This window comes from Lactuca saligna, chromosome 8, assembly GCF_052625555.1.
Source record: "Lactuca saligna cultivar CGN05327 chromosome 8, ASM5262555v1, whole genome shotgun sequence".
In the NCBI taxonomy this organism is placed as follows: domain Eukaryota; kingdom Viridiplantae; phylum Streptophyta; class Magnoliopsida; order Asterales; family Asteraceae; genus Lactuca; species Lactuca saligna.
Genome location: NC_136424.1, coordinates 155424892 through 155444139, shown reverse-complemented (window position 1 = coordinate 155444139; position 19248 = coordinate 155424892).

The window sequence follows — 19248 nt, the reverse complement described above, 5'->3', positions numbered from 1 at the left end:
CAACAAACTCCCTCATGTGACCAACCGCACTTCCCACAGCGGTCCCGACCCTGCTAGCCCTTCGACCTCGCGTCGAATCCCTTGGGTTTCTTCCCAGAAACCCTAGTAACTTGCACAGTCTCTAACTTCCTCTTTCTAAGGTTCACCAAGTCAATCTCCCTCTCCCGTGCCCTGGAAATCATCGAATCCAAGGTCGGATAGGTTGAATAGCTGACATGCTCCCGAATGTCGGCTCTCAACATATCATGATAGTGGGTCTTCCGCATCTCCTCATCCCCTGCATACTGAGGGACCAACAAAGCCCTCCCCCGGAACATGGCGGTGATTTCCGTCACAGTCTCCGTAGTCTGTCTCATATCCAAAAGCTTCATGGCTAGCTGTTGAAGCTCCACAGCTGGCACGAACTCAGCCCTGAATCGGGTCACAAAATCTGACCAAGTCATAGCCTCAATGGTTGGGGCTCCTAACGAATCACCAACTAACTCCCACCAATATCTGGCTTGATCCCTTAAGCAACCTATAGCAAAATGGAACTTCGAACCTTTCGGGCAGAAGCTCATTGTAACAAACCGTTATTTCAAATCTATGTAATAGTGTAGGTCAATTTGTACTTCTTTTTAACTTAATAAAGAGAAATTTTGGCAACTGTGTATATTTACATAATTGACCCTCAAAAATAAATCATTAAATAGTCTCAAATGGGATGAACCAAGTGATAGAGATTGTAACAAGGTTTCCAAAAATATAAAGAACACTAAAATCCGAGTTATAACGAAGAAGTTATCACCAATCGAAAATCCGCGACAAAACCGGCAAAACGCTGTTCAGTGTAAAAACTGAATTTTTAATAAAAGGGTTTTTAGCCTTAACAATCTAAATGAAAGTTTTAGTTTATGTTAAATCGAGAACTTTCATAAAAAGAACGCAAAAATATAACATCGTATGAGGAAGTCATGATTTTTCTATGTTTTAGCATAGCAGTGTACAACTAAAAACTCGAAAAACAGATCGAGTGGTTTTTAGCCGACACAACCTAAATGACAATTGAAGGTCTCTTCATTAGAATTACAACGGTAAAAAGACAGACAAAAATGGACGTCGTATGAAGCAGTTATGAATTTATAACAGATTCCCGTCCCGGCTTGTTTAAAATAAGAATATTAAAAATAAAATCAAAATTAGCTGACGAAGTCTAAACAAAAGCCGTAGAATATAATCTTACCTACGCATGCATATAAAGAACATTAAAAACGGAGTTCGTATTCAAAAGTTATGAATTTTAAAAGTTTTTGGCACAAAAATAAAGAAAAATAGAAAAACCGGGAATTTTCGCATGAACAGTAATGCCACGTCACCCTCATGTCGTCTTCTGATTGGACCAAAGTCTTGCATGTGTCGGCTGCTGATTGGACCAAAGCCTTGTGTGTCATCTTCTGATTGGACCAACTCCACGGTCCACTAAGCTTCGGACAACCTTGCGTGAGTCACACCGGAGACACCCTCGCACGCCCCTCGCATCGCTCCTTCGCACGTGTCTTCTTCCCATTGGACCGAGGTCTGGTCCAATCCGACCCTACCACCTCCGAACCAAAGCTGCCTCCCTTCGCAAGCTATCAGCCTCACATAGCCTCGCATAAGCCTCGGAACCGTGGCTTCGGCCTATATAAGGCATGCGATGGCTTCCGAAAATTTTCACTTTTTCACCCCAAAAATCATTCTCTTTCACATTTTTCACTCCCCTAAGCTCATATACGACCCCGAAAGCCCCAGTATCAAGACTCGAGCCCGAAGCAAGCCTTGAAGCCCCAAAATTCCATAGATGTAACCTCTCTCTTGTCAAAACTCTGCCAAATTTGAGCCGGTTTCTCAAAAAATAAACTCCTTTTCGTGAAACGAAACTCTGTCCGAATTACCACCCATGAAGTGACTTCATACCCCCGTATTTTCATAATTTCTACTGTTTTAAGGGGGGGAAATACAAGTATAATACAACTTTGTGTTATAAATAAATGATTTCAAATCACGATAAAACGATTTTAAAGTATCAAAAATACTCCAAATATTGAACTCTTTTATAAACTTATATTTTTCCCAAATATTCATATTCGTATATATATATATATATATACATACATACATATATATATATATATATATATATATATATATATATATATATATATATATATATATAAGATTTAAAAGGCTTAGGACTAATAACTAATTCTAGGTCCTTTTCCTTGTTTGGATGTGGACTCATAGTACCGGTTATTTGTTCGAATGTCATTTAACTTTTACTTATATATAAAATTGTAAATGTATATAAATATAAAAGTTATTTCATTAAGTTTAATTACCTTTTGTAACATGTTGAGCAAAGGATTACATGCAAAAATAGTTATTTACCAATTAGTAATGTACTTATAAATTATAATAGGTATAATTTATGATGTGTAGAACAATTATTCATGATACAAGTATACTAGAACACACTTTTTTACATGAAACAAGGGTTTTGATTCAAGACAAAACAAGGGTTGACACTTATCAAATACATGTTCGATTCATGATACAAGTATACTAGAACACACTTTTTTACATGAAACAAGGGTTTTGATTCAAGATAAAACAAGGGTTGACACTTATCAAATACATGTTCGGAATACTAATTCAAGAACATACCATCAATCATTTATTTCAGAATGATTGGGTTTTCAAATCTAATATAAATGTAACATTTATATGCTTTTTATGAGACATTCAATTTAGGCTGTTTACTTCATTTTAGACAACCAAGGTAAAGCCCTGACATTATAACCAGAATCTCCAGTCCGGGATCAACACAAGTTGTGTGTAGATCTATATCGGGATTGACAACCCCACACTCAGGCTGCTAGCTACAGTCAGGCATACATGCCAATGAGTTGCAATTGTTATCAATAGTTTAAACGCTCACAAGGCGTTTGTTTTAGGCATTCATATCTTAGTATGGTTATAATAACTCATTAAAAAGATACTAACAACACGTTAGTGTATAAACAACTAAATGTAAGTACATCTTCAAAGTACCAGTTACAAAATACAAAGTACAATGGTATACTACAGTTTTCAATAACAGCTGGTGAAGCTAGGCACACTCTCAGTTACAATTTTTACAAATACATTTGTTTACAAATAGGATGGCTTTATGGTAATAAAACTACTTTTCACATACCACATAAAATATGGGATTTTCTTGAACAATTTTCATATTCAAAGACACCCATTCAAACATAATGACGTATGTACTCACTCAACTTATTGTTGATACTCTCTTTTCAAATTACTTGTATTCTCAGGGAAATAATAACAGGTACTCCCCGAGCTTTTGAGAAGATTGAGCCATTATGAGTCTTATTTTCTTCTTTTGTATAACTATTTTGGTTTCAATATACAATGATTGAACACATGTAAATATTATACTTTTAAATACAATGTTTGTTTGTACTTTGGTTTATTCCACCCCGGACGTTTCCGCCGTCTGGTTTGGAGGTGTGACAGATTGGTATCAGAGAATTGTTTTTAGTGAACTTAATATATCAATCCGTAAAAGATATACCAACTAGAAATAAATTGGGGCTAATAGCTCTAACTACAAGTATACTTTTTACGAATTTTAAGTATTTTTACAAGAAGTATACTAACCCCCATACCTACAAGTACATAGTCATAAGAACTTAAAAGTATTTGAATGTTGAACATTACAGTTAAACCTGGGCAATTATGTAATCATATCTAGAATTAATATAACCTGATCTACTATATTGATTTTAGATGTAACCAACATGTGTTTGGGAGTGATAGTAGTGTTGTGACATGTCTAAAACTTACCAACTACAAAAGAAACTCTAGAACAGAACATAAAATACTATAAGAATATTTTAAACATCGATATGCTTTAGATTTTCAGGCATTTCTCATAAACTTATTCTCGTATAGACACAATGGTAGGATATCGTCTACCAGGGGACCCTTATTTTCCAAATCATGGCAATGAAGGATGGATAGAGGAGGATCCGGAGGAGGATCCAGAAGAAGAATCAGATGAAGAACCATATGTGGACAACAAATCAAGTGGTACGAATATAGAGCCACAAGTCTGCAACCCGGGGTTACGTCCCCCGAGGCAAGAGGAAGCAATACCCATACTCGAGTGGGGCCAATACATAAACCATTGGAGTCAACAAGACGGCCAACGCCCTCCCTACGGAATGGCACGGGATTTCTATAACGTCTCAAAAGGAGGAATAACCGACAGAGCTCTTCCAATTATAGTGAACCAAATATCCTGACAATTCGATCAATCAAGGATGTCAATCAATCGCATCCTAGAAGTGAATGCGGCTGTGCAGGCTAACACTAACAATATCCTTCGTTTTGATGAGATGCAAGATGATACCCAACACCATACCAAAGCCCTTCAAAGGCAACTTAATGCTGTTGAATCAGAGATCAGAGAACTAAGGGAGCATCAAGCAGCCCAAGAAAGGTGCTGGAAATCGCAAGACGAAGTCGAACCCAGAAACCATCGTAGCAACCGTCGCAACTAGTGTTTACACTACTTTTCTAGTTTAATATACTGAATGTATAGACCACTTTCAGGATATGTACAAAATCAAGTATCAATAAAATAATAAGCACTTTACTTCAACAAGAGTTATTACAATTTTCACAAGCATTCCATTCCAAAGTGTTGGGATTATAGATATGTTCCAGTGTTATTTTTCATACTTTTTAATACAAACGCAAAAAATTTTATTTTCGGTAGGTCGATTTGATGTCGATAGTTTAACAATATTGAGGTATATTATAAGACCTACTTGAAGGTCAATATACAGATTACATAGATACCAACACAATCGACATGTATGTTTATACTCTTTGAAAAATAACCACTCCATTTCATATTATCCTATTGCAAATTGTACTTCCAGTGGAGACCTATTTCCAATTCTTTACAAACTTCTTTTGAATTAAGTGTTTAAGTTCAGAGATATCAAATTTATATTCATTCTTGATATGTCACTATCTTTTTATATATTGACTTTTATAGAAAAATATGCCACCTTGTTGAAATCCAAGACGTAACAGTGAAACTGAAGCACCTCCACCACCACCTCCTCTAGAGAGAAAAAAGATTGAAAGGTATATTTGGGGACTGTCGCCCCAGATACAGGCAAGTGTCATTGCATCTAGGTCTGTTACCTTTGACAGTGCCAAAGAACTGGCACAGTCACTTATTAACCATGGAAACCGTCAAAACTCTATGGTTACTGCCCCAAAACGATCTAGGGAGAACAACAACAACAAGAAGAAGAAAGATTGGAATAAAAGGAAGGGAAAATCTCCTTTGAACCTTCAAAGAAGCAACAAATAGTGGCAGTCCATGCTATTACTGTGCCTTCTATCATACCTACTCCTGTGCCTGCTGTAGTCCCTAACAACCCAGCACCAACTAAACCCTATGCCGGTAGCCTCCCTAAATGCAACAAGTGCAATTTTCACCACACTGGAAATTTCCCAGAGATGCAGTATCGTAACTGTAACAGGAAAGGGCATACTGGCCGATTCTGTAGAACACCGCCTCAACCCCTTAACCAAGTACCTGCCGCTGGTGTAGGTCGAGCATGCTACCAATGCGGTGATGTGGGGCATTTCAAGAGAGATTGTCCAAAAGCTGGAAATGTCGGTGGGGTTGGGAGAATTATAACACTGGGTCATGAAGAAGCGGTGGCAAAACCTGCAATGGTCATCGGTACATTCCTTCTCAACAATACTTATGCATGCATTCTTATTGATTGTGGTGCTGAGAGGAGCTTCGTGAGCCATAACTTTAAACATCTACTAAATCAAAATTCCCAACCACTAAATGAAACTTTCACAGTAGAAATAGCTAACGGGAAATCTGAATGTTCCAATAATATATACATAGGATGTACCCGTATCTTAAATAACTTTTCTTTCTCAATAGTGTTGGATTAGTGTCTATGTCCATAACTGTTTTGGTATGTACTTGACCCGATGGTGCATGGTCCTTTTGGGTTGCCTTCACCAAAGCAGCTTGATAGGATGAATTATAGAGAGAAAGGATTAAATGTGATTTATTAATATATTATAGGAATAATATATTAAAGGAGAAATCATATTGTTTAATTAATATTAGTCAAGAATTAATAAGAATTAAGTTTGTGGCTAAAAGAGATTAATTAAACTTAAGGGACTTGAACTGTCAATTGTATGATAGTTGAATATTGAGCTAATGGACTCTATATTAAAGGGGTGGACGAATTCTATGGGAACCCATTAGAAATCGTCCTAGGCCTTTAAAGGAAGGAGTCCATTGGTTGCTTAGGGCTTAAGCATCCAAATTAGGGTTTCCTTGTTAGATAACCCTAATAGTCTCTCTATTTAAAGGACCCTTAAGGCTCAAAAACGTGGTGAACTGGTTGATTAGGGTTTCCACACATTTTTGAGAGCCTCCTTCTCTTCTCTTCTTCATCCTCTTGCTCTTGGTGTTTGTGAACCATTAAAGGAGTGACATTTGTGACTCTAAGCTTTCTAAAGTCAATATAAGGAGGATTTCAGATTGTTATTGCTACATAACAATCAAGGTATGATCTAAACTCTAATTCATATGTTATATTGATTATCATATGCTAGATCTAGGGTTTAAAGTCTTGGATGAATTGCATGTACAATAGAGAAACCTAGATCCAAGCATTAGGATTTGTATGAGCACATAGGATGTTCTTATGGCTAAAACCCATCAGTGGTGTCAGAGCCTTGATTGGTTTCTATTGTATGGATACCTTGTATGTTTGTTCAAGTTGCAAAATTGATTTTCGGCCAACCTGCCTGATGAACTCGGCGAGTACCACAGTGTACTCGACGATTCCAGTGTAGTACTCGGCGAGTTCGAGCGTCAGATGGAGCTATTTTCGGGATTTCTTTTTGTTTTTCTCATGGATACTTGCCTTATCTATTTTAGGTCATTAAAATCCTATTTTATACATATTTATGAGTATATCCTTGATTAAAATCCGATTTTATACATATTTATGAGTATATCCTTGATTGGATAATAACTTCCTTATATGATTAAAGTTGATTATTTGTATTAATTGGGTAACTTATTTTGCAAGAAATTGAAATTAGGTAAAATATAGATAATGATAAAATTAATTGTTTAATTTATATTATTTGTTATTTGATCCTTGTGTTATGAAAACTTTCAATTTTCCCCTTTAGGTTTTATAGTTTAAATTTGAACTGAAAAGTTTTGTTTTGAAATTTAAATAGTTGAAATCCTAATGTTTTGAAAAGGTTTCAAAAACTTGCCCTCAAGTTTTGGAATTTAAAAGTTGATTAAAGGTTTAATTTAGGAATGTTAAATTCTAAAACCCTAGTATTGTTTTGAGAAGTTCAAATCACACCCTTATGATTTTATTAATTAATTAAAGTGTATAATTAAAAGAGGTTTCATAAATCCATAAAATTTTGGTTCACAATTCAATTGCATTAAAAGTATAATTGTTAAATTTGACCACCTAGTATTTTAAAAGTGTAAAATACACCCTATACTATATATATAACATTAAAGGTCTAACATTATATATATATATATATATATATATATATATATATATATATGTACGAGTAAAAGTCAGTCTTACCGTTAGTAGGCCTCATTCACGAACCTGGTCTATAAGGGGTATTTAAGGAAATTGCCTATAAAATGGTGATTGAATGGGTATCCACTCTTACCCACCACACTCTTGACTAGTGGAGGGTCATTAGCCCAATGGGTAGGATAGGACACAAGCCTTCCATTATAAGTATAATGAAGTACAAAAGTAACTAAATATTTTACAAATTCCCAATCTTAGTTACTTTAGGCAAAAGTGAATTGATGCAATTCCATGAAATTACACTTTGTACCCTCGCATAGACGTTAGTAGAGCATGTGTGGTTTACCAGCACACTAAATGGTTCTAAGCAAAGGTAGCAAAGGGTGACTCAATGTTTGTCATAGTTCGGTGGAGTTGTTGGATAAGGTGTCTAAGTCCATAACTTATTTGGTATATACTTGACCCGACCCGGCATGGTCCATTTGGGTTGCACTTCACCCGAACTATTTATGGATAATTTTATGAGAGTTATACACATATGTTTATTAATATATTATAAGCTATAATATATTAATATGAAGTTATGTTATTTAATTAGTCTTAGTCTTAAATTAATTATGAATTAATTTAGAGATTAAAAGGAAGACTAATTAGATTGTGGGCTATTTGTTTTATATGGTGTGGGCTAACACTCATTCGTTAATGGGCTAGGCTTGTATGGAAGTCCATGGATGATCCATGGAGCTTTGAACCCATGGATCCTTGGAAAAGGAAAGGTCATGGGTTATTAGGGTTTCACCCTAACCATGTACACTATATAAGCATGCTTATGTTGCATGAGATAGCCACTAGTGTGTGTGCTTGTGTGTAGCCGAAAATTGAAAGTGTGTGTACACTCTCTAAAGCTTTCCAAGTGTTTGTGGTGATTTGTGATTTCCATTTGAGGCATTCACATTATTGGTGCTTGGCTCTCAAACTCCAAAGAATCAATCTCATCAAAAGGTATGTAATCTCATCTAACTTCTTTATGTTTAAAAGTTCCCCATGCCATGTTAGATAGGTTATGAACCTTGGAAATTATTATTTTGCATGTATTAGACAAACATAGATCCAAGGTTTATTAGGGTTGCATGCACACTTAGGAAGTGTTAGATTGCTCAAAACCCAACAGTGGTATCAGAGCCTAGGCTTGCTTGTTTGATACTTAATGCAAAATAGTGAAAAAAAGTTGAAATCTTTGCTGTCTGCATGGTGGACTCGCCGAGTCCAAGGCAAAATTCAACCTACTCGGCGAGTAGGTTCGTGCACTCGGTGAGTAGAAGGTTCAGAATGCAGATTTTCGACTTTTGCTGTTGGAAATGGACTAGAAACTTTACCCTAAACTGTTTTGATCTTTTAAAACTTATTTTAGTTGGTGTAGTGGTTGTTCTAATCCATTTACAATAGCATATATCAAAATTTCATGCTTTGTATGTGTTCATATAATTCTTGAAACTTTGATGATCATATTCATGTTCTTATGAATTTAAAAGATGATAGGAATTATTTGTTGAATTGTTTAGGATTAATTCTTGATCATTTATGTGTTTTAATGGAGTCCATAATTTGTCCTCAAGTTAGGGATATCCAAAGGTCACTTTTCTTTAACACACATTTAAAACACATAAGTTACATGAAAATGAAGAGTCTTCATTTTTATGAACCTTTAATTCATAAGTTATGAAATGAAAAGTCCTGGATAGTTACAAAACTTGCCCACAAGTTTTGGAATTTGTAAAGTTTCACACACTTTAATAAACTTTAATTCCAACACTTAGAATTTTAAAAGTTAAAATTCAACACTTATACTATTTATAACATTAATGGTTAATAATATATATATATATATATATATATATATATATATATATATATATATATATATATATATATATATATATATAAGAACAAGTTGTTTTACCGTTAATAGGCCTCATTCACGAAGCTGGTCTATAAGGTGGGTATAAGGTTGTTGCCTATAAAATGGCGACTTAATGGGTGTATACTCTCACCCACCGCTTGCTTGACTGGTGGAGGGTCGTTAGCCGAACGGGTAAGACAAGGACTTATAAATTCTCATTAAGTATGATGAATATTATAAAGTAACTAAATCTTTTATTTAATTCCGAATCTTAGTTACTTTAGGAAAAATGTGAACATGGTGCTAATCCATGGAATTCACAGTTTGTACCTTACCAAGTCGTTGGTGGAGCGTGTGTGGTTAACCGGCACACTAACTTGGACTAGTAAGGATCACGAAGGGTGACTTAGTGTTTGTCATAGATCAATGGAGCGTGTGTGGTTAACCGACACATTGATTAGGTGATAATATTAAGGGTACCAAGTGAATTAGCATGGTTATTCACACCCTGTTTTGTGATCCTCAGCATCCCAGTCACAAAACTTGAAGGGCACAAATCGAGATTGAAACATGCCATTGAAAAGTTCAATGAATCTCAAAAGAATCTAGGAATTTCAAATCCAATTAAAACCTAATAAATCATTTCGTTTTTGTGGTGGAAATTGGTGAATCGTCATTCACCTACCTTTCAAATATATTATTACTTAGATTACGGCATCCCTCTTCTAAGTATAATATATTGTGATTGGATCCTAGCCTTAATATTACATTTGGGTGTCTTATTAAGGACTCTATATATCTAATCTAAACTTGCTTTCTTCTTTCAGATGTCTTCCAACACTAATGCTTTGGGCTCTAACCTAACTGGTTCTTTCTCTCTCATGAATCTTTGTGGGAGAGTCATCTTTGATGGTTCCAACTTCATGGACTGGATTAGGTACATCAGAATGGTAAATCGTTATGAGGACAAGGAATATGTCCTCGATAAGGAGTTAAAAGAGCTTGATGAGTCTGCTGCTACTCCTGAGGAGATCGTTGAATTCAGGACACATGAGAGAGATGCTACTAAGGTGGCATGCATCATGATGGCCACGATGACAGCCGAGCTCCAAAAGTCCTATGAGGACTTCTACCCTTTTGAGATGCACCAAGACCTGATGGAAAGGTACCATCAGAGTTCTTGTTAGGAGCAGTATGAAATAATCTCCTCCATAATAACAACCCGCATGAAGGATGGTGAATCCATCACGGGACACATGCAAAAGATGCAAAGGTATGTGGACCGTTTGCTGAAGCTGAATGTGAACTTCCCTGAGGAGTTGGCAATTGACATCATTTTGCACTCCTTAACTTCTTGTTATGATCATTTTTCTTATGACATATCATATGAACAAGGAGGAAGTTAGTCTTAGCAAACTTCAAGGACTCTTGAAGACCGTTGAAACCGGTCTTAAGGGCAAGTCGGTTGTTACCTCTACTACTCCTACTCCAACATCTACCCCTGTTTTGGCTATCGGGCAAGGCAAAGGGAGAAAGAGGAAGACCCCTTCGAAGGGTACCAAGGGAAAGTCCCTTGAAGGCTCCTCATCAAGGACCAAGAGCGGTTCTGTCACTCCTTCTGCTACTCCCAAGGATGCTGATTGCTACTATTGCCAGGACAAGGGGCATTTGAAGCGAAATTGCCCTAAATACTTGCAGGATCTGAAGGATGGGAAAGTGAAACCCACCCACGCAGGTATTTACACAATATTGTCTAATAACTCACCATATTCTAACTCTTGGGTGCTTGATACAGGATGTGGTATTCACATATGTTCTGATTTGCAGGGCCTAAGAAGAAGTGAGGATGTGGAGCACGGGAAGATAAACTTGATCATGGGGAATAGGAAGGCTTCACCTGTTTCCAAGATTGGAGTTTATACTTTGTTGCTAAATAATGGGTTAAAATTAGATTTGAATAAATGTGTCTACTCGTCTGAAATGGCGAGGAATATTATTTCCTTTTACGTTTTGTACAAACAAAGTTTTACCTTTTCGTTTGATAATGAATGTGATGGTATTAATGCTTTCTTTAAAAATTTGTTTTATTTTAAAGCATTATCTTGTGAAGGTGTGTATGAAACTATGTCGATTGTAGACAACTTAGGAAATAGTGTGTTATATATTGATTCTTCTACTAGCCTAGATAAAGCATCATTGTGGCATTGTCATCTTGGACGTGTAAACAAGAAACGCATAGGCCAACTCCGAAAGAGTGGAGTCTTGGAGTCATTCGACCTTAAATCAGATGATAGTTGTGAATCTTGTCTACTTGGAAAGATGACAAAATCGCCTTTCACTGGAACTTGTGAAAAGGGTGAGGGTTTGGTGGACCTAATACACACTGATGTATGTGGGCCATTCAAAACCGCCACAAGGGATGCTAGTCGGTATTATGTGACTTTTATTGATGATTTTAGTAGATATGGTTTTGTCTACTTGATCAAACATAAGTCAGAAACCTTTGAAAGGTTTAAGGAATTCAAACAGGAAGTAGAAAATCAATTGGGCAGGAACATTAAGATGCTTCGATCCGATCGAGGTGGTGAGTATCTTAGTACCGAGTTCCTTGACTATCTTAAGGAGTGTGGGATTGTCTCACAATTGACTCCCCCCAGGACACCACAGGTAAATGGTGTAGCTGATAGGCGTAATCGAACCTTGTTAGACATGGTTCTCTCTATGATGAGTCAAGCTTCGCTATCAATCTCTTTTTGGGGGTATGCCTTAGAGACTGCCGCCCATATCCTTAATCTAGTCCCTACAAAGAAGGTTACCAAAACACCTCATGAGATATGGACTGGGAAGGTTTCTAATTTAGACCACATCAAGATTTGGGGTTGCGAAGCTTTTGTGAGGTGTGAAACTCATGATAAGCTCGAACCCCAAAGTGAAAGGTGTATTTTCATCGGCTACGCACAAAAATCCTTCGGTTACCTCTTCTACAGACCCAGTGAGAATGTGATCTTTGTAGCAAGAAGAGGGGTCTTTCATGAGAGAGAATTTATAAGCCAAGGAGACAGTGGGAGGCAAATTGATCTTGAAGAAATTGGTGAAGGAACCTCAGACACTAGCAATCAACTTGAGGAGGAAACTCCTGTTGAGCAAGCTGACGAGTCTGTACCTCCGAGGCATTCCACATGGGTTAGGAACACACCTTCGTTTTATTATGGCTTTCATATTACTACGGAAGGTGATACGTTTATCAGTGATAGTACACTGGTAAATTTGGATGAACCTAGCAGTGTTAAGGAAGCCATGGAAGGCCCAGAGTCTGCTAAATGGAAGGAGGCTATGGAAAGCGAGATACAATCCATGTACGAAAATCAAGTTTGGAACTTGGTTGACAATGTGCCAGGCCATAAAACAGTCGGGTGCAAATGGATCTTCAATAAGAAGACCGACATGGAAGGAAAAGTGCATACTTATAAGGCTCGACTGGTTGCGAAGGGTTTCACTCAGACTCAAGGTATTGATTATGATGAAACCTTCTCTCCAGTGGCAAAGATTAAGTCTATTAGGGTTATGCTAGCCATTGCTGCATTTCATGATTATGAAATATGGAAAATGGATGTCAAAACCGCTTTTCTTAATGGAAAGTTGGCTGAGGATGTGTACATGAATCAGCCAGAAGGTTTTGTCAGTGCAGAGTACCCTAATAGAGTATGCAAGCTTGAGAAATCCATTTATTTTAAAACAAGCATCTCGTAGCTGGAATCTTTGTTTCGACGAGAAGGTCAAAGAGTTTGGATTCTCGAGAAGTGAAGATGAGTCTTGCGTGTATGTCAGAGCTAGTGGGAGTATAGTTAGCTTCTTGGTAATGTATGTGGATGACATACTACTTATAGGAAATGACATCCCAACCTTGCAGGAGGTTAAGTCCTGGCTTGGGATGTGCTTTGCTATGAATGACTTAGGGGAGGCTGCCTATATCCTAGGGATAATGATATTAAGAGAAAGGAGTAAAAGACTAATTGGACTTAGTCAGAGTACCTACTTGGATAAGGTGTTGAAAAGGTTCAACATGCATAATTCCAAGAAAGGAGATTTACCAATCCAAAGCAATGCCAAACTGAGTATGACTTAGAGTCTGAGTATAGAGGCAGAGATAGCTGAGATGAGCCAATTACCGTATGCTTCCGTTGTTGGCTCGATCATGTATGCTATGACTTGTACCCGCCCTGATGTGGCCTTTTCTTTGAGCATGGTCAGCAGGTATCAAGGGAACCCTGGCAAGGCTCATTGGACCGCAGTAAAGAACATTCTCAAGTACCTGAGGAGGACTAAGGATTGGATCCTTACCCTTGATGGGAGTGATGACTTGAGAGTATTAGGGTATAGTGATGATAGTTTTCAGACTGATAGGGATAACTTTCGCTCTCAGTCGGGCTGGGTCTTTACCATAAATGGAGGGGCAATCTCTTGGAAGAGTTCCAAACAGGAGACGGTGGCTAATTCGACTTGTAAATCAGAGTATATAGTAGCGAGTGAAGTAGCGAAGGAGGAAATATGGCTGAAGAACTTCATCAGAGACCTTGGAGTTGTACCAGCTATTAAGGAGCCTACGGAAATTTTCTGTGATAGCAATAGTGCAGTTCCCTTAGCCAAGGAACCAAGAGATCATGGACGATCCCGACACATTGATAGAAAATATCACTTCATAAGATACAAGATTGAAGAAGGACTCCTCGTGGCAAAGAGGGTATCGTCAGATGAAAATCCTGCAGATCCCCTTACGAAGGGACTGACGAGGGTTAAGCATTTTCAGCATGCGAGGCGCATCGGGCTGAGGGACGATATTAGTTTTACAGATTAGATAGTTTTCCTGAAACTTGTAAAATGTAATCGGCGTTTGATGATGAATAAAATTTGTGATTTATTTATGAGTAAAGTGTTACTGTCATTGTCAATTATTTACAGTTGTTTCAGCTTTGCATGTTTTGACTTCCAGAATACTTAATTTATTCAAACCGCCACAATCGATCGTACGTCGGAAGTAGGTATGAATCAAGATTGTCATGAATTGGGTTTGTAGATGGCTAAAGGTGTTTAGACATGGCAATGGTTGCTACAACGTTCATGAGTACTCACAAGTTATGAGTATTGGAATAAACCCACGCTCACTTGTATCACTTCATGGAATTTATCTCGAGTGATCGTGAGACGGTAATATCATATAAGTCTTCAAACCTAGAGATATGAGTTGTTACCTATGAGTTGGTTGTGCATTGATTGCACGTAAACACATCAGTAACTTGATGTTATAAAACGTGCCTTTGTGTACAATTCAACAAGTAGTAGAACAAGCATATGATTCGAAGTTTATATGTGTAACAGCCCGGAAATTTCAGGTATTGATATTATTATGTTTTGGGGTGTTTTAAGAGGAGACTCGGCGAGTTGGAGCCAGACTCGCCGAGTAGGACCGCAGACTTGGTCGCGGGTCCGCGACTGGACTCGACGAGTCCAGATATGGACTCGGCGAGTCTGCGTTGTTCAGCGAAAACCCTAGCCGTTCAGTTTGGGACGTATATAAGGGACTTATAGGCCGTCATTGTCCGTCTTTAGCGACTGAGAAGAACCCTAATTGGTTGTGGACATCTAGAGCAAGGATTGAAGGCCATTGGTGATCTTGAAGAAGTTATTGTGCAAGGAAGAGAAGAGTTTGGCTAAAGGAACAGCAAGGGAATCAAGTTCTGAGGATTGGGGACACAGAGAGTGCATTATTCAGGTAATATTTCGGATCATATCCTGCTATGTTGATGTATGCATGGATTTAGGGTTTATGGAACCCATTTGTGACTAGATTGATTATTACCCTTGTTCCCCAAACGATTATAACCCTGTATTAGGACCTTTAGAGGTCCAGAATGTCCCATGCCTGTGTATTTCGGGAATTAAGAGAGTTTTGGATTGGAATCCTTATGCCTCAAGTCAAAAGGTAAATTACAAGTCTTGGGGTGTAGCATGAGCACCTAAATGAAGGTCTTACGTGTTGTACCAGCTTAGGAGGACCAGACCTATGAATGGTCGGGACAATATTGATCTCAGGAAGCAGTTTGATCGACTGCATGGCATGGACTCGCCGAGTCCGATGAACAGACTCGGCGAGTAGCTTGGAGATTATCTGGGACTCGTCGAGATGTTCTTCAGACTCGGCGAGTGGAGTCGGGGTGGCCCCGCGATTCTTCCATGAGGAACCCGTTGAATCAAGAGGGATACTCGACGAGTAGAAAGGGAACATCAGGATTTCGTGAGGACGTCTAGACTCGCCGAGTCGCCTTAGCACTCGCCGAGTCCGGTCAAGTAGACCGTTGACCAGAGTTGACCTACATGTGATTTCTTAGGGTCAGTTGTCTTGAAAGATAAAATTATTAATAAGGGATATATGACATTATTCAGGGAGTCTTTAGCTCGGCGGATTGAGTGCGAGTGATTTCAGGAGTCGCTAGCTTTCATTACCCACGAGGTGAGTCTTCTCACTGTACTGTACCCGGAAGGGTTTGACTGTGTGACCGAAAGGTCGGATATGATATATGATATATGTGCTTTATGTGTTAGGATAAATGTATTATGTGTTGTGTATGTTTTTGGTCCGGAAGGCAATATGTTATGGGCCGGAAGGCGATTACGTTACGGGCCGTAAGGCGTTGTGTTGTAGACCGGAAGGTCAGGGCCTGGAAAGGCGTATATGTGTAAGTACTATATTGGGGAACTCACTAAGCATTTCTGCTTACAGTTGTTATGTATGTATTTCAGGTACTAGCGAGGACCGTGGGAAGGCGCCGGCGTGATGTGTACACACTGTTGTTATTTTGAGATCTTGGGGGATTTTATGATTGCATTTTGATATGAAACTTGGAATAATTATATTTAGTTGAATAAAATCATTTTATTTGTAATGAAAAATTTGTTTGAAAATTTGCGTTCTACAATTGGTATCAGAGCCTTGGTTTGAGGGATTCGGGTGTACCTTCGGGTGTAACTGAACTCAAACCGAGGATTTGAGGAGAATCTTTTAAAAATAATAAAGACATAAACTGTTATAAATGGTAAAGTGGTAAACAAGAAAGAAGCAGTGTGTACGATCAGCCAGCGCCCGAACGGTAAAGATCCCCAGAATACCTTACAATGTTATGTTATGTAATGAATTATGAATTGTTATGCATGCTAGAAGACTAGGTATTCATGATAGGACTAGAGTGGCCTGATTTGTGATGCCTTAGTTTAGGGAGTTGGTCGATATGAGATACTTGGTAGCGTGCAGGTGGATAGTGCATATCAAAAGTAGAGTACTCACTATTCGGGGTTTGGGGAGGAAGATTTGGGACGAATGCTGATACGGTGTGGTCGGTAGTATTGGGCCTGTACTACCGAAGACACCGGGTCGGTGTAAGACCCAAGTAAGAATTCCTGGATATCGGAGACTGAGTAGGGTTGAGTTATCGAGTACAATTGTACTTGATGGAGTCTCCGATAATTTTATGTTGTATTTCAGAGACATCATGGTTACCACACGCCACGGGGCGAGTTCGAGCAGTGTGAGCGACGAGGATATTCGTCAGATGATTCAGGAGGAGGTAGCTGCAGCGATCCGGGCTGAGATCCCGGAGATGTTTGGGTCTATTAAGACCACTCTGATGGAAACGTTCGAAGAGCGGTACGCCGCCCTGACTGAGACTGCAGTCGCTGCCGCTACCGCAGCCGTGGCCGCTGCCAGGCCGTAAGGGGGCGATTCGTTGCTATTCCGGGAATTCAGCAACACGAAACCCCCTGAGTTCGATGGGATGCAGGATCTGATTGCTGCAATGAGGTGGATCGCTGACATTGAAGGGTGCTTCTACACTTGCTCATGCCCGGAGCACCTAAGGGTACAGTTCGCTTTGAACCAGCTCCGTCTGGGAGCGAAGGATTGGTGGAAGTTCGTGACGGCGAACTTCACTCTGGCGGAGATTGCAGCAGTGACATGGGAGAGGTTTACTGACATGTTCAGGGACGAGTATGTTCCCCCAGTGGAGAGGGAACGATTGATTCAGGAGTTCTTGACCCTTAAGCAGGGTACTGATTCGGTTGCGGTGGTCACACGGAAGTTTCATGAGAGGGCGATGTTCTGCCCTGAGCTGGTGTCTACAGAGCAGTCGCGAATGAGCCAGTACTTAGGCGTTTTGAGGAAGGATATCCGAGAGTTTGTGTCAAACTCAACCTATCGTACTTTTACTGAGCTTCAGGCGAATGCCAGGAAGCGCGAGATCGAGTTGGAGACCCAGGCCAGGGAGGAGGCCGAGTCTCGGCAGATGGACCGGCGGCCGGCTCAGTCTCAGCCGGCAGCCAAGCGGATCAAGTCCGCTGATTTGAGGACGGGAGGTCAGAAGGGCCGCACTTGCGGGAAGTGCGGCAAGGGTCATGAGGGGGCGTGCCGAGCTGGTGGTTGCTACAAGTGTGGCAAAGAAGGACACATTGCCAGGGATTGTCCTAAGGGGTTTATGGTTTGTTTTCACTGCAACCAGACAGGCCATCGGAAGGCCGAGTGCCCGCAACTTCGTCAGGGATCTACACCTACTACCAGGACTACTGAGACTCGACCGGTGAAGGTCGAGGCCTCGAGGGCTCGCGGGAGAGCCTTTCAGCTGACGGCGGAGGAGGTCCGCGCTGCGCCCGATGTTGTGGCAGGTACTTTTCATGTGAACTCTATGCCTGCTCTAGTGTTATTTGATTCGGGTGCGAGTAGGTCCTTTGTATCTATAGCTTTTAGCCATCATATCAGCATTAGTCGTGAGCCGTTAAGTCGGCCCCTGAGCGTTTCTATAGCGGCCGAGAGAGTGGTTTGTGCCACGGAGGTTCTTCGGGGATGCGTACTAGAGATTTTCGGGGTTGAGTTCCCGATTGACCTAATTCCCATTGCGATGGGTGATGTCTGTGTCATCGTGGGCATGGACTGGCTCAGCCGATTCAGCGTTGTCATCGACTGCGAGCGCCAGCTGGTGACTATACGAGCCCCTAGTGGAGGAGTTCTTACGGTGTACGGCGAGGGTACCCGTTTGGGATCAGCTTTTTGTTTGGCCGCTAGGGCGAGGCAATGTCTACAGCAGGGATGTAAGGGTTTTGTGGCGTATGTGATGGATACGCGGGAGGCTTCCGAGAGACCAAGGTCAGTGGAGGAGGTCCCAGTGGTGCGTGAGTTTCTAGATGTTTTTCCCGAGGAACTGCCGGGAGTACCTCCTGCGAGGCAAGTAAAGTTTGGTATCGATCTGATTCCGGGGGTTGCGCCTATTGCGAAGGTGCCTTATCATCTCGCACCTCTAGAGATGCAAGAGTTGTCCTTGCAACTCCAGGAGTTGCTGGGGAAGGGATTTATTCGGCCGAGCAGCTCGCTGCGGGGAGCACCAATTCTATTCGTCAAGAAGAAGGATGGTTCACACCGGATGTGCATCGATTACCGGGAGTTGAACAAAGTGACGGTCAAGAACCGCTATCCGTTGCCGAGGATTGATGATTTATTCGATTAGTTGCAAGGGGCATCTTGGTTTTCCAAGATCGATCTGAGATCAGGGTACCATCAGGTAAGAGTGCGGGATGAGGACGTCCAGAAGACAACATTTAGGACGCGATATGGGCATTATGAGTTCGTGGTGATGCCTTTCG